General features: G+C 37.5%; 1 pseudogene; it reads right to left on the bottom strand.

The window, feature by feature from the left end:
* Nucleotides 1–631: 631 nt before the first annotated feature.
* LOC118932481 (transcription initiation factor IIA subunit 2-like) lies at nucleotides 632–1,019 on the bottom strand (annotated as a pseudogene).
* Nucleotides 1,020–13,162: the final 12,143 nt, after the last annotated feature.

Below are 13,162 nucleotides of genomic sequence, written 5' to 3' on the forward strand. Positions count from 1 at the left end.
AAAACTTCTTTCAAAACTGGATTCAATCCTCTCAACCCTGCCACAGCTTAATCAACTAAGTTTATGTAATATTCTAAATCCTTTGTTGTCATTTCAGCAATCTTCACAGCTTCTTCACCAGGAGTAGATTCCATCTCAAGACACCACTTCTTTGCTCATCTGTAAGAAGCAACTCCTCACCCATTAAAATTTTATCATGTGAAAACAGCGATTCAGTTCATCTTCAGCCTCCACTTCTGATTCTACTTCTCTTGCTATTTCTACCACATCTGCAATCATTTCCTCCACTGGAGTCCTGAACTCTACAAAGTCATCCATGATGGTTGGAGTCACTATCTATGATAGCTATAGCCTTACAACATGTATTTTTTTTTGTTTTAAAATGAGTTTATTAAAGAATGTTCTTAGGAAGACAACATTTGATTTGTCATTTTTAAAAGTTCTATTCATGTGATTTAGTGAAGATAATGTGAGAGGCTACAAAGTTTTAAGCTTCTTTCTACTGGAATTCTCTGATAGCACAGTGCAGTCATTTCTGCAATGCTAGAATAAATTTTTAAAAAGTCTATTCTTCTCCTCAAAAAGTGATGAATAGTAACAAGATGGCATAAAAAAAGCCTTTTTTTAAAACTTATTCTGTAGTATTGGAGCCAGTATTTTTATCATCACAGGCAACAATTTTCACTTTATCCACTTTAATAAGTTCTGTCATCTCTCTGAATTCAACATCATTCAATACAAAAGTCCACACATTATTGCAGAATCTGTACATATTTAGAAAGCCCCTGAAATTGACTCTGTTCCTGACCCTCTCAGCCAGTGCTGAGTTTATAGCCTTATCAAACTGAAGTAGAATTGGAAAGGCAGGTTGGGGAGTGATCTGTTGAGACTATATGAGCTCATCAAGGCTCTCCTGAAGACTGTTTCCCAAAGTGGTATTTCTATATAATTGATATGCCATGGCTTAGGAGGAAGAAATTGTTTTTCTTATTCAGGCTTGCACTGATGTCCTTTGGGGAAGGTGCTTCCTGCTGCTGTCCAGCAAGCAGCCCTGAAGGAGCTATCTACTTTCCCAACTACCTCTTCCACAACATGTATTTTTTAAACAATAAGACTTGAAAGTTGAAATGACTCTTTGATCCATGGGCTACAGAATGGGTGTTGTGTTAGCAGGAATGAAAGCATTAATCTCACTGTGCATCTCCACAATGCTTTTGGGTGACCAAGTGCTTTGTTAATGAGCAGAAAATTTTTGAAAGGAATATTTTTTCTGTGCAGTAGGTCTCAACAATGGCCTTAAAATATTCAATAAACCATGTTGTAAATGGATGTGCTGTCATCCAGGCTTTGTTGTGCCGTTTAGAAAGCACAAGCAGAGTAGATTTAGCATAATTCTTAATAGCCCTAGGGTTTGGGAAATGGTATATAAGCATTGATTTCAAATTCAAGTCACCAGCTGCATTAGCCCCTAACAAAAGAGTCAGCCTGTCCTTTCAAGCATTGAAGTCAAGCATTGACTTCTCTTCTCTAGCTATGAAAGTCCTACATGGCATCTTCTTCCAGTAGAAGGCTATTTGGTCCACATTGAAAATCTGTTGTTTAGTGTAGCCACTTTCATGAATTATCTTAACTAGATCTTCTGGATAATACACTGCAGCTTCTATATCAGCACTTGTTGATTCATCTTGTACTTTTATGTTGCGTAGATGGTTTCCTTCCTTAAACTTCATGTACCAAATTCTGCTAGCTTCCAACTTTTCTTCTGCAGCTCCCTCCTGTCCCTCAGTTTTCATAAAATTGAAGAGTTTGGACCTTTCTCTGGATTAGTCTTTGGCTTAAGGGAACATTGTGACCAGTTTGATCTTCTATCCAGATCTCTAAAGTTTTCTCCTTATCAGCAATAAGCCTGTTTTGCTATCTTATCATTCATTGATTACTGGAGTAACACTTTTAAATTCCTTCAAGAACTTTTCCTTTGCATTCACAACTTGACTAACTTTGAATCAAGAGGCCTAGCTTTTGATCTGTCTCTGCCTTTGATGCTGTCCTCACTAGGCTTCATCATTTCTAGCTTTTGATTTAAAGAGAGAGACATGAAACTCTTCCTTTCACTTGCACAGCTAGAGGCCACTGTAGGGCTGATTGGACTAATTTGTCTAATTTCAATACTATTGTATCTCAGGGAATAGGCCTGAGTAGAGGTAGAGAGGTAGGAGAACACTGGTGGGTGGAACAGTCAGAACACATACAACATTCATCAGTTAAATTCACCATCTTATATGGGTGTGGTTCATAGCACCACAAAACAATTACAATTTTCACAAATAAGATCACTGATCACAAATCACTATAATAAAAGCAATATTAATGAAAATATTTGAAATATTTTGATAATTAGCAAAATGAAACTCGGAGACAAAAAAGGAGCAAATGATAGGCACTGCATTGAACCTGTAGATTGTTTTAGGCAGGATGGCCATTTTGACAATATTAATTCTTCCTAGCCAAGAGCATGGAATGAGTTTCCATTTGTTAGTGTCCTCTTTAATTTCTCTTAAGAGTGTCTTATAGTTTTCAGGGCATAGGCCTTTCACTTCCTTGGTTAGGTTTATTCCTAGGTATGTATGATTGCCTTTGCAGGCTTTGGATCCATGGTTACCAAAGGTTCAAGGGTAGCTTCTTTACTATCTAACCATCTAACTTTAACTCACTTATTAGGCTATTATAAACACAATCTGATAATTCTTTATTTCTCTCCCTTCTTTTTCTTCCTCCTCCACTCTATATATGTTAGGTGTTTTATTCTGTACCCTTTTGTGTTTCCCTTTTGTGGATAACTGATTTTATTTTGCCTTTATTTAGTATTTGGTTGGTCTGCTTTCTTTGCTGTGATTTTATTTTCTCATGACATCTATTTAGCCTTAGGAGTACTTCCATCTAGAGCAGTCCCTCTTGCTCTTGCTTATTTCTCTGCAGGTCCATCAGCATGGTTATGACTTTTATTTTGAATTTTTTCAGGAATATTGTTTATTTTGGTCTCACCAGGCCCTCTCTCTAGCGTTTGAGTGATTTTGTACTGAACCAGATTCTTCTGCCTTTTCATGGTGATAGAAGTGATCGCCTGCGAGTAGTGTGTGTGTCAACTGGGAGAACAAAGTCCCTTCCTGCTTGCTGGTCACCTTGCCCGTCTCCACTGTCTCTGCCGGTTAAGTGCACACAGGGAGCAGTCTCAGGGTTAATCCCCTGAGCTGCTGTGGGCGGGGCGGCCCTCAGGATGGCCTAGGGCACTAGTGGGGGTCTCAGGCAAGCTGCATGTGTTCTTCTGTGAGAATCGCACCCCTTCATGCCTTCCGGACTTTGCACTGGCTTCTTCTGCCTGTGTCGGTCAACTAGGTGCAGGGGGTGGTATCTGGGTTTATCCTCTGAGCTGCCGTGGGTGGAGTGGCCCTTGGGATGGCCTAGGGCACTGGCAGGAGTTGCAGGTGAGCAACATGTGCTCGCCATGAGAATAAAGCCTCTTTGTGCCTTCCAGGCTCTGCACCATCTCTCCGCTGTCTGTGCTGGGCCGCTGCACACAGGAGGCAGCCTCTGGGTCTGGCCCGATTAGGTGAGCGCTGGGAGAAGACTCTTTGTGGTAGCTCCCCAGCTGCTCTTCAGCAATGGCAGGTCAGCTGGTTTGCTTGCAGTGCCAGCAGGAGGGAATGAACGGCAGCTGCTTGTTTCCATGAGGGGCTTTGGAGCTGCGTTGCCACCCAGGGGGTTAGGGGCGCCTGAAGTTCCTTGAAGTTCCCAGCCTGCTGGGCTGAGTGTGCCAGGACAATTTTGTCCACCTGTTAAACCCTTGTCCCTTTAAGCCTTTTAAAGTGCCCACTTTTCTTTTGTCCCAGAGCAGCCGGCTGTGGGGGCCTGTTCACAGTCTTACTCTCGGATTTTACTTTTCCATTTCTCTAATATCCAGTACACCATGCAATATGTGTCTGTGCTCCTGGTGTAGATTACTAGGGCTGGTTATTTAGCAGTCCTGTGCTTCCACTCCCTCCCCACTCTGATTCTTTTCCTCCCACCAGTGAGCTGGGGTAGGGAGAGTGCTCGGGTCCCACCAGGTCACGGCTTTGTATCTTACCCTTTTCATGAGGTGCTGAGTTCTCGCAGATGTAGATATAGCCTGGCTGTTGTACTGTATCTTCTGGTCTCTCTTTTAGGAATAGTTGTATTTGTATTCAAAAATATATATGGTTTTGGGAGATTTCTGCCACCATATTCATGCTACCATCTTGAGCTGCCTTACTAGAACTATTGAAATGAATAAAATGTCAGGAAGAGAACCATGAAGAGGAAAGGAATGGAAACAAGAGAGTAAAAGAACAGAGCATGGGGGACAAAACTCATCACCAAAACAGTATTGGGAGAAGGAAGTAATACATTATTTTAAAAGTTTAAAAATTCAAATAAAAAAAAAGTTAATTGCACAAGAGTTTCTGTAGCACAGGATAACTAATAAAAAGAGTGACCTTGATTTTGTACTTGTCAATTTAAGTGATTTTTCTCAAGGTTGCATAGAAGAAGAATAGAATTTTAGTGAAAGAAAGTTAGAATAGGTTAGAATATTGAATATCAGATTAATTTTTTTGTTTACTCTGTAGACAATGAGAATATCTTTAAGAATTTTAAACAAGTGGAATTGTATTTGGTAGTGACATATAGCAGTGTTTCCTAAGCCTGGCTGTGCATCAGAATCATAGAGTCAGCTTTAAAAATACATAGTTTCTTGGGGCCTACCAATCTTCTTATTCAGTAGGTCTGGACTGGCATCCAGGTATCTATATTTGCAAATCTCACATGTTTCTGGTGCTCTATCATATTTAGGAATGGATAGAATATAGTATTGATTAGAGAGCAGGAGAGAATGCAGACAAGGAGACAAACAGGAAGTTGCCAAAAAATGTTCTGTACAGGGTGCTATAATACTGAATTGGAATGGTGGTAGCAGAAAAGAATTAATGTAGCCAGCATTATAAAGATGGAATCAATACAGTTTGGTGAGTGCTTAACTGTATGTTCCATTAAGCAAATATCAGTCTGTTCTATTAGCTACTTGGTATCCCAGAACCTCACACAGTATATGTGATGTTGTAAGGGCTCAATAAAATTTTTTGAATGAATGAATGAGAAAAAGCCAAAGCTGACTGCAGGCATTTGAGAAGGGTGACTTTAACACCGATGGTATGGATATTCAGGGAATTTGGTTTCAGGAAAAATAATGAGACAGATTTTCCATGGTTGAGTGAGAAAGAACAGTGAGATGTACATTGCCTTAGCGATCATGGAGAAATTTGTTCCCACACCTCTCTAGGGCATTGTGACTGAGACGGTAGTAGGAAAAAGTCCAGAGAACCTTTCACTAGCTATAAAGGCTTCATATAAGTGTCTATAAAATTAGAGTCCTTAAGACATTCAATTGGGTCATCAGGTCTTGCTATGTTCTCTGACTTCAGGTGGGAGGTTGACAATAATGTGGTTTTCTACATCTCTCCCTGTGTAGCTTTTAATTAGCTTAACTCACCTGAAACTTCAGTCAGCATCCATGAAGGAGTCCACCCATTCACCAGCTACACCTTAACTTTTCTCAACAACCCTTTGACATCTTTCACAACCCCCAACCCCAACAATCACAGATGTTTCTTATATTTACTTGGCCCTGGACCTTTGTGATCTGCCTCCTTTTCACACAGAGTTGGGGCTTCTCCTGGTTGGACCCTGAGCATTCACTCAGAAAGCTTTTGTACCTTCATTCTACCAGTCTCTGCTCCTGACCATCATGGGCATCCACTTTCAGGCTGGGGCCCCACCAGGCCTGCTTCATTCTCCCCAAAAGGAGGGTCAAACAATCATGTGGCAAAGATATTTGAAAAAGGATTTGGGACACATCCTTCCTCCTTATAAGAGGATCAAAGACATGGATTAGACCTGTGGCCCATTTCCCTTTAGGCTGAATAACACGTAGGTGTACCTATACATCAAATAAAATGTTGTTTCCCCATGGAGTCTTAGGAATTAGTTAAAAAAAAAAAACTAAAACATTTGTTTTAAATAAAATAAAGTAAAAAAGGCCCACCCTGGTACCCAGGTGCCATATTACATTAAAATGAGCTGTGTACTATGAGCAAGTCATTTCACCTTAAATAAGGATGGTTTAGCTAAATGATGAATATCATCACTTCTAACTATAACATTCTTTGGCTTAGTAAGTATATCCCTTTGTTTCTGATCCTCTACCCTGAGGTCTTCAGAGAGGTGAGGATGTCATATGTACAGGATGTCACATTGCATTCTACCCCTTCCATTCTCCACCTGTGAAGGATGCTGCCATTTAGAAGACAAGTCTTTATTCTAATGACTTGTTTGCCTATTTCAAACTGGGTTTTCTTCTTTTTCACTGTCATTCTCTTATTTTTTTCTAAATCGACTTAAAAAAAAACCTTCTTGGTCATTCTAGCAGTTGCCAATATATCACTATTTCAAACACTACCAAGAAGAACATCTTTATACATAGATCTTTGTATATTTGTCCAATTATTTCCTGAGAATAAATTCCTAGAAGTGAAATTGCTCAATCAAAAGAAATGAATTTTCTGAAGGATCTTATAAAACTTGCCAAATTACCCTCCAGAACTGAAACAATGTACATGCCCTTAGCCAATTATAACAGTACCCTTGCTCCATTTGCGAGAAACCTTTTCAAATCTTTATTAATCTGAGGTTAAAAAGTACATCTCCTTCTTGAATTTAATTTTAAGTTACCAAATATTTTTTTATTTTTTATGTTTATTGGCCATTCTGATTTCTTCTCTGTGCGTTTCCTTTTCATGTTCTGTGCCTATTTTTCTTTTATAAAATTTAGCTTTATCTCATTTATTAATAAGAACTTCTTTTCTATTAAGACTGCCAACCCTTTCTCCACCATTGCAAGTATTTTTCCAGTTTGCCTTTGCCTATATCATTGTTTGTGGCATTCATCTTGCTTTGTCTTTCTTGATCATATAAAATGTTATTTTTGTTTAGACAAGTCTATCTGATTCTTGCCTTTAGAAGAGAAAAATCCTTAATTAAGCCAGAGGGGAAAAATACCTTAATTATAGAGGAACAAAGCTAATAATTATATCAGACTTCTCCTTAGAAACCATGCAGACAAGAAGAGAATGGAGTGAAATATTTAATGTGTTGAAAGAAAAAAAAACCCCAAACTAGAATTCTGTATCCCATAAAGTTATCTTCAGAAGTTAAGGAAAAACACAAACTTTCTCAGACAAACAAAAATGAGGGACTTTGTTATCAGTAGACCTGCCCTCACAAGAAATGTTAAAAGAAGTTCATCAGACAGAAGGAAAATTATATAGGTCAGAAACTCAGATCTACATTTAAAAAAAGAGGAATGTTTAAGGAGAAACTAATGAAGGCAAAACAAAATCTGATATTTTCCTTGTCTTCTAAATGGCAGCATCCTTCACAGGTGGAGAATGGAAGGGGTAGAATGCAATGTGACATCCTGTACATATGACATATTGTTAAAAATAGCAATAGCAAGAGTGTATTGGGTGATTATAGCTTATGAATAAGTGAAATGAATGACAGCAATATTATTAAGGACAAGAGGGCAGAATTGGAAACACTCTGTTAGAAGGTACTTGTCCTATCTATGAAGCAATACAATGTTATTTAAAAATAGATAAGTTGTAAATGTATATTGCAAATTCTAAGGCAAACATTATTCTTTCAAAGAGGTACAATTAATGTGCTAAGAGAAAACAGAAAAATATAAAATGCCCAGTTAAAAACAGAGAAGGAAGAAAAAGAAGGGGAGATAAGAAACAAAGAACAGGTGCAATTAGTACAAAACAGTTGCAAATATGGTAGATATTAATCCAATTATAGCAATAATCATTTTAATTGTGAATGATTTAAACACAGCAATTAAGACAGAGACTGGGAGGATGGATAAAAAATGATACATTGTCCACAAGAAGACCACTTTAAATATAAAAGCACATACAGATTAAAAGTAAAGGGATGGTCCTGAATAGCCAAAGCCATCTGAGAAAGAACAAAGCTGGGGGCATTATGCTCTTTAACGTCAAGCTCTACTACAAAGCTATGGTAATCAAAACAGTATGGTACTGTCATAAGAACAGACCCATCGATCAATAGAACAGAATAGAAAGCCCAGATATAAACCCATGCATATATAGTCAATTAATATACAATAAAGGAGCCATGAATATACAATAAGGAAAAGACAGCCTCTTCAATAACTGTTGCTGGGAAAAATGGACAGTTACATGCAAGAGAATGAAACTGGATTACTGCCTAACTCTATACACAAAGTAAACTAGAAATGGGTCAAAGGCCTGAATGTAAGACATTAAATCATAAAACTCTTAGAAGAAAACATAGGCAAAAATCTCTTGAACATAATAATCATGAGCAATTTTTTCCTGGATACTTCATCTCAGAAAAAAAATAGAAAATGAACAAGTGGGACTATATCAAACTAAAAAGCTTTTGCACAGCAAAGGACACCATCAGCAGAACAAAAAGGCAACCTATAGTATGGGTGAATATATTCATAAATGATTAATCTGATAAGGGGTTAACATCCAAAATACATAAAGAATCATATGCCTCAACACCAAAAAAACCAAATAACCCAATTAAAAAATGGGCAGAGGACCTGAACAGATATTTCTCCTAAGAAAAAATACAGATGGCCAATAGGAGTATGAAAAGATGCTCCACATCATTAATCATTAGGGAAATGAAAATCAAAACCACACTGAGATATCACCTCACACCAGTTAGAATGGCCGCTATCGAAAAGACAAGAAATAACAAGTGTTGGCGAGGATATGGAAAAATGGGAAACCTCCTACACTGTTAGTGGGAATGTAAATTGGTACAACTGCCACGGAAAGCAGTATGGAGGTTCCTCAAAAATCTAGAAATAGAAATACGATTGCATCCAGTATTTCCACTTCTAGGAATTTACCCAAAGAAAACAAAATCCCTGATTCTAAAAGATATAAGCACCCCTAAGTTTATTGTCACATTATTTACAATAGCCAAGATACAAAAGCAACCAGTGTCCATCAATAGATGAATGGATAAAGAAGATGTGGTACATATACACAATGGAATACTATTCAGCCATATGTGACAACATGTATGGATCTAGAGGGTATTGGGCTCAGTGAAATAAGCCAGGTGGAGAAAGACAAATACCATATGATTTCACTTATTTGTGGAATACAAGAACAAAGCAAAACAAAATGAACAAAACAGCAGCAGACTCACAGACACTGAGAAATGACTGATGGTTACCATAGAGGAGGGGTTGGAGTACATGGGTGGAAATAGGGATAAAGGAGCACAAAAATCTCAATCATAATATAAGTTGGTCACAGGGATAGTAGTAAAGCATGGAGACAGTGATTCTGTAACATCTTCCTATGTTAAAAGATAGTAACCACACTAGTGGGGGTAAGGAATTAATATGGATAATGTTTGAACCACTGTGTTGTTTACTTGAAACCAATAAAAAATTGTATAGCAATGATACTTCAATTAAAAAAGTAAAGTGATGGAGAAAAATATACCATGGTAACACTAATCAAAAGTGAGTTGGATGCAGCACTATTTACAATAGCCAAGAAATGGGAGCAACCTAAGTGTCCATCAGTAGATGAATGGATAAAGAAGATGTGGTACATATACACAATGGAATATTATTCAGCCATAAGAAGAAAACAAATCCTACCATTTGCAACAACATGGATGGAGCTAGAGGGTATTATGCTCAGTGAAATAAGCCAGATGGAGAAACACAAATCTGAAATGATTTCACTCATCTGTGGAGTATAAGAACAAAGAAAAAACAGAAGGAACAAAACAATAGCAGACTTACAGAACCCAAGAATGGACTAACAGTTACCAAAGGGTAAGGGACTGAGGAGGGTGGGTGGGAAGGGGAATAAGGGGCATTATGATTAGCACACATAATGTAGAGGGGGGCACAGGGAAGGCAGTACAACACAGAGAAGACAAATAGTGACTCTATAGCTGATGGACAGTGACTATAATGGGGTATATGGTGGGGACTTTCTAATGGGGGGAATCTAGTAACCACAATGTTGCTCATGTGGTTTTATATTAATGATACAAAAAAAAATGACTTGGAGTAGCTATATATGTTTGAAGCTATAATTTCAGACAAAGCTGACTTCAGAATATGGAAAATTATCATGGCAATATCAATAATATTAATACTAACATGAATATAACCTTAATATTAACACATAAATATCAATATTAACAATAATGTTATTGACTTAAATATCCACAGTATCAAAGAAAATTATTAATGATAATGGAGTCGAATATCAAAGAAACATAACAAACTTGAATGAGTGTCTAACAACAGAGTGTTCAAACATGTCAGGCAAAAACTGATAGAACTGCAAAGAGAAATAGATGACTCCACTATTATAGTTGGAGATTTAAATACTCCTCTGTTAGTAACTGACAGATCCAATAGGCAGAAAATCAGTACAGATATAGTTGAACTGAACAGCACCATTAATCAAGTGGATCTGATTACCTTTATTCAGCACCAGAATATAGTCTTCTCATGCATACATGAGACACTCACCAAGGTAGACCACATTCTGATCATAAGAAACACATTAAGAAACTTTAACTGACAAAAATTATACAAAGTATGCTCTCAAGTCACATGGAATTAAACTAGAAATCAATAACAGAAAGATAGGTGGAAATCCCAAAATATTTGGATATTAAACAACACAATTCTAAATAACACTTTGGTCAAAGAATAAGTATAAAAAACAAGTTTTAAGTATTTTGAACTAAATGAAAGAACAACTTAACCAAAATTTGTGGGATACAGTGAAAGCAATGCTAAGAGGGTAATTTATAGCATTGAATTCATTATTAGAAAAGGAGAAAGGTCTAAAGTTAATTATCTAAGCCTCCATCTTAGGACACTTGAGAAAGAAAAACAACATAAACCTAAAGCAAGCAGACAAAAAAATTAAATTTTGAGTAGTAATCAGGGAAAATGAAGACAGGAAAACAAGAGAGAAAAAGCAGTGAAACCAAAAGCTGATTCTTTGGAAGATCAATATTTGCCTTTGGAATGTTTCATCTTTAGCACAGGATAATTTATGTATCATAAACTTACTCACTGTAAGTGTACAGTTCTATCAGCATTCTCCAATAGGACTTTGTACATGGTGGAAATCTATGATATGCAAAGTCCAGTCAATAGCACTTGCTATACAAGGCTATTGAGCACCCAAAATGTGACTAGTGTAACCTAGAAAATACACTGTTATTTGTGTATCTTTTACTGAGGTAAAATTCACATAACATAAAATGTACCATTTTAACCATTTTAAAGTTTACAATTCACAGTGTTATATAACCATCTCTATCTAGTTCCAAAACATTTTCATCCCGCCAAAAGGAAACTCCACACCCAATAGGCAGTTGCTCGCCAATCTCCCCTTCCCCCAGCCCTTGTCAACTACTAATCTACTTTCTGTCTCTGGGTTTGCCTGTTCTGGATTTTTCATTTAAATGTAGTCATACAATATGTGGTCTTTGTGTCTGACTTCTTTCACTTAGCATAACGTTTTCAAGGTTCATTCATGTTGTAGCATGTGTCAGTATTCCATTCTTTTTTATGGATATATCATATCTTGTTTATTCATCAGGTGATAGATATCTATCTTCTGATGCCTGTACCATACTACTTTGAATACCATAGCTTTGTAGTGATACAATTTTAATGAATTAAAATTTAAATATCCACTGTGACTAGTGGCTACCGTATTGGAGAGCGCAAGATTAGATAAATGGTTTTCAGTTAACTCATACAGTTGTGAAACTATCACAACAATCCAGATTTGGAATATTTCCATCACGGGGTCCTTTTTAATTTTTGTTAATTCTTCTTTCCACTCTCATGATTTTTAGTTTTGCTTCAATTAAGTTTTGACCATTATGCAACCTTTATCTATAATTTTTAAATTATTATCAGAATTTGTAAAATTTTGGATTAATTTGTTGGCTACTTTTCCTTTCAACTGTTAACCGGGATCAGAACAAAAAGCAAATGAGAGTTTTGCTTGGACATGGAGGTCTGGTAGAAAAGAAGAATTTGAAAGTGTAGGGCACATACCAGGAAAGGTGACAGAATGGACACCAGGAGCACAATGGACACAAGCAAGCCCACTTTTTCAGGATCAGATCAAGAAGAGGACAGGTCTTTAGGACAAAATATCTCCTATCCAGGGCTCCTTTGGTAAGTATTTAGTCTTTGGGAGATAAAATGGTCAATATTTCATATTTTTTCTCCCTCCCTCTGTTCCGTTTTGACATGATGAACTGGCTTACATAGGAGGAGTATCACTTACATGACCACATGCAGTGGAGGCATTACTGGGATCTATCTGATCTCCTCTGGCTCCTCACCAGTCTTGATTGTGGAGCAACTGGCCCAGAAGGTTTCTTGGACTAGAGATGGCTGAGGGAAAGCTAGTCCTGTGTGACTGTTGCAGTTGATACGCTGGTATCCATACCTGGAGCCCCAGCTCCCAACTATATGCTTTTGGTCCTGCTGTCCCTATCTACTGGGTCTCTTTTTATTCTTTTCCCCCATTCTTCTTCAGTCCACTGAAGCTCCCAGTCCCTAACCCTCTCCTCCACCTCCCAACATGCTGGCCCTGATGTTTTCTGGACTCCTTACCCCTGGGCAGTTAATTTTAGATAGAAGTATACTTTGCATTATGGAAGGAAAAGTATGGTCTGAGTCCTTCAGGCTTAGTCATCGATGTGTAAAGTAATTTAGGAAGTCTTTTTTTCTTTTTATGACATCAGGCTTTCACCACAATTTTTTTTGGCTGGGGGGGAAAATGCTGAGTAATGACTTTTTCTTTTAAAGCAGGTATTTATCCTGAAGCTCTGAAAGCTACTGCTACAGTGGGTGAGCAGTCCCATGGCAGCAAGACTTAAGAGAATATGGAAATACAAATGACAATACCTCAAACAATGTGTGTATATATCCTGTGTTATACTCCCTCTTCCC

Source organism: Manis pentadactyla, chromosome 2, assembly GCF_030020395.1.
Source record: "Manis pentadactyla isolate mManPen7 chromosome 2, mManPen7.hap1, whole genome shotgun sequence".
NCBI classification, from domain to species: Eukaryota; Metazoa; Chordata; class Mammalia; order Pholidota; family Manidae; genus Manis; species Manis pentadactyla.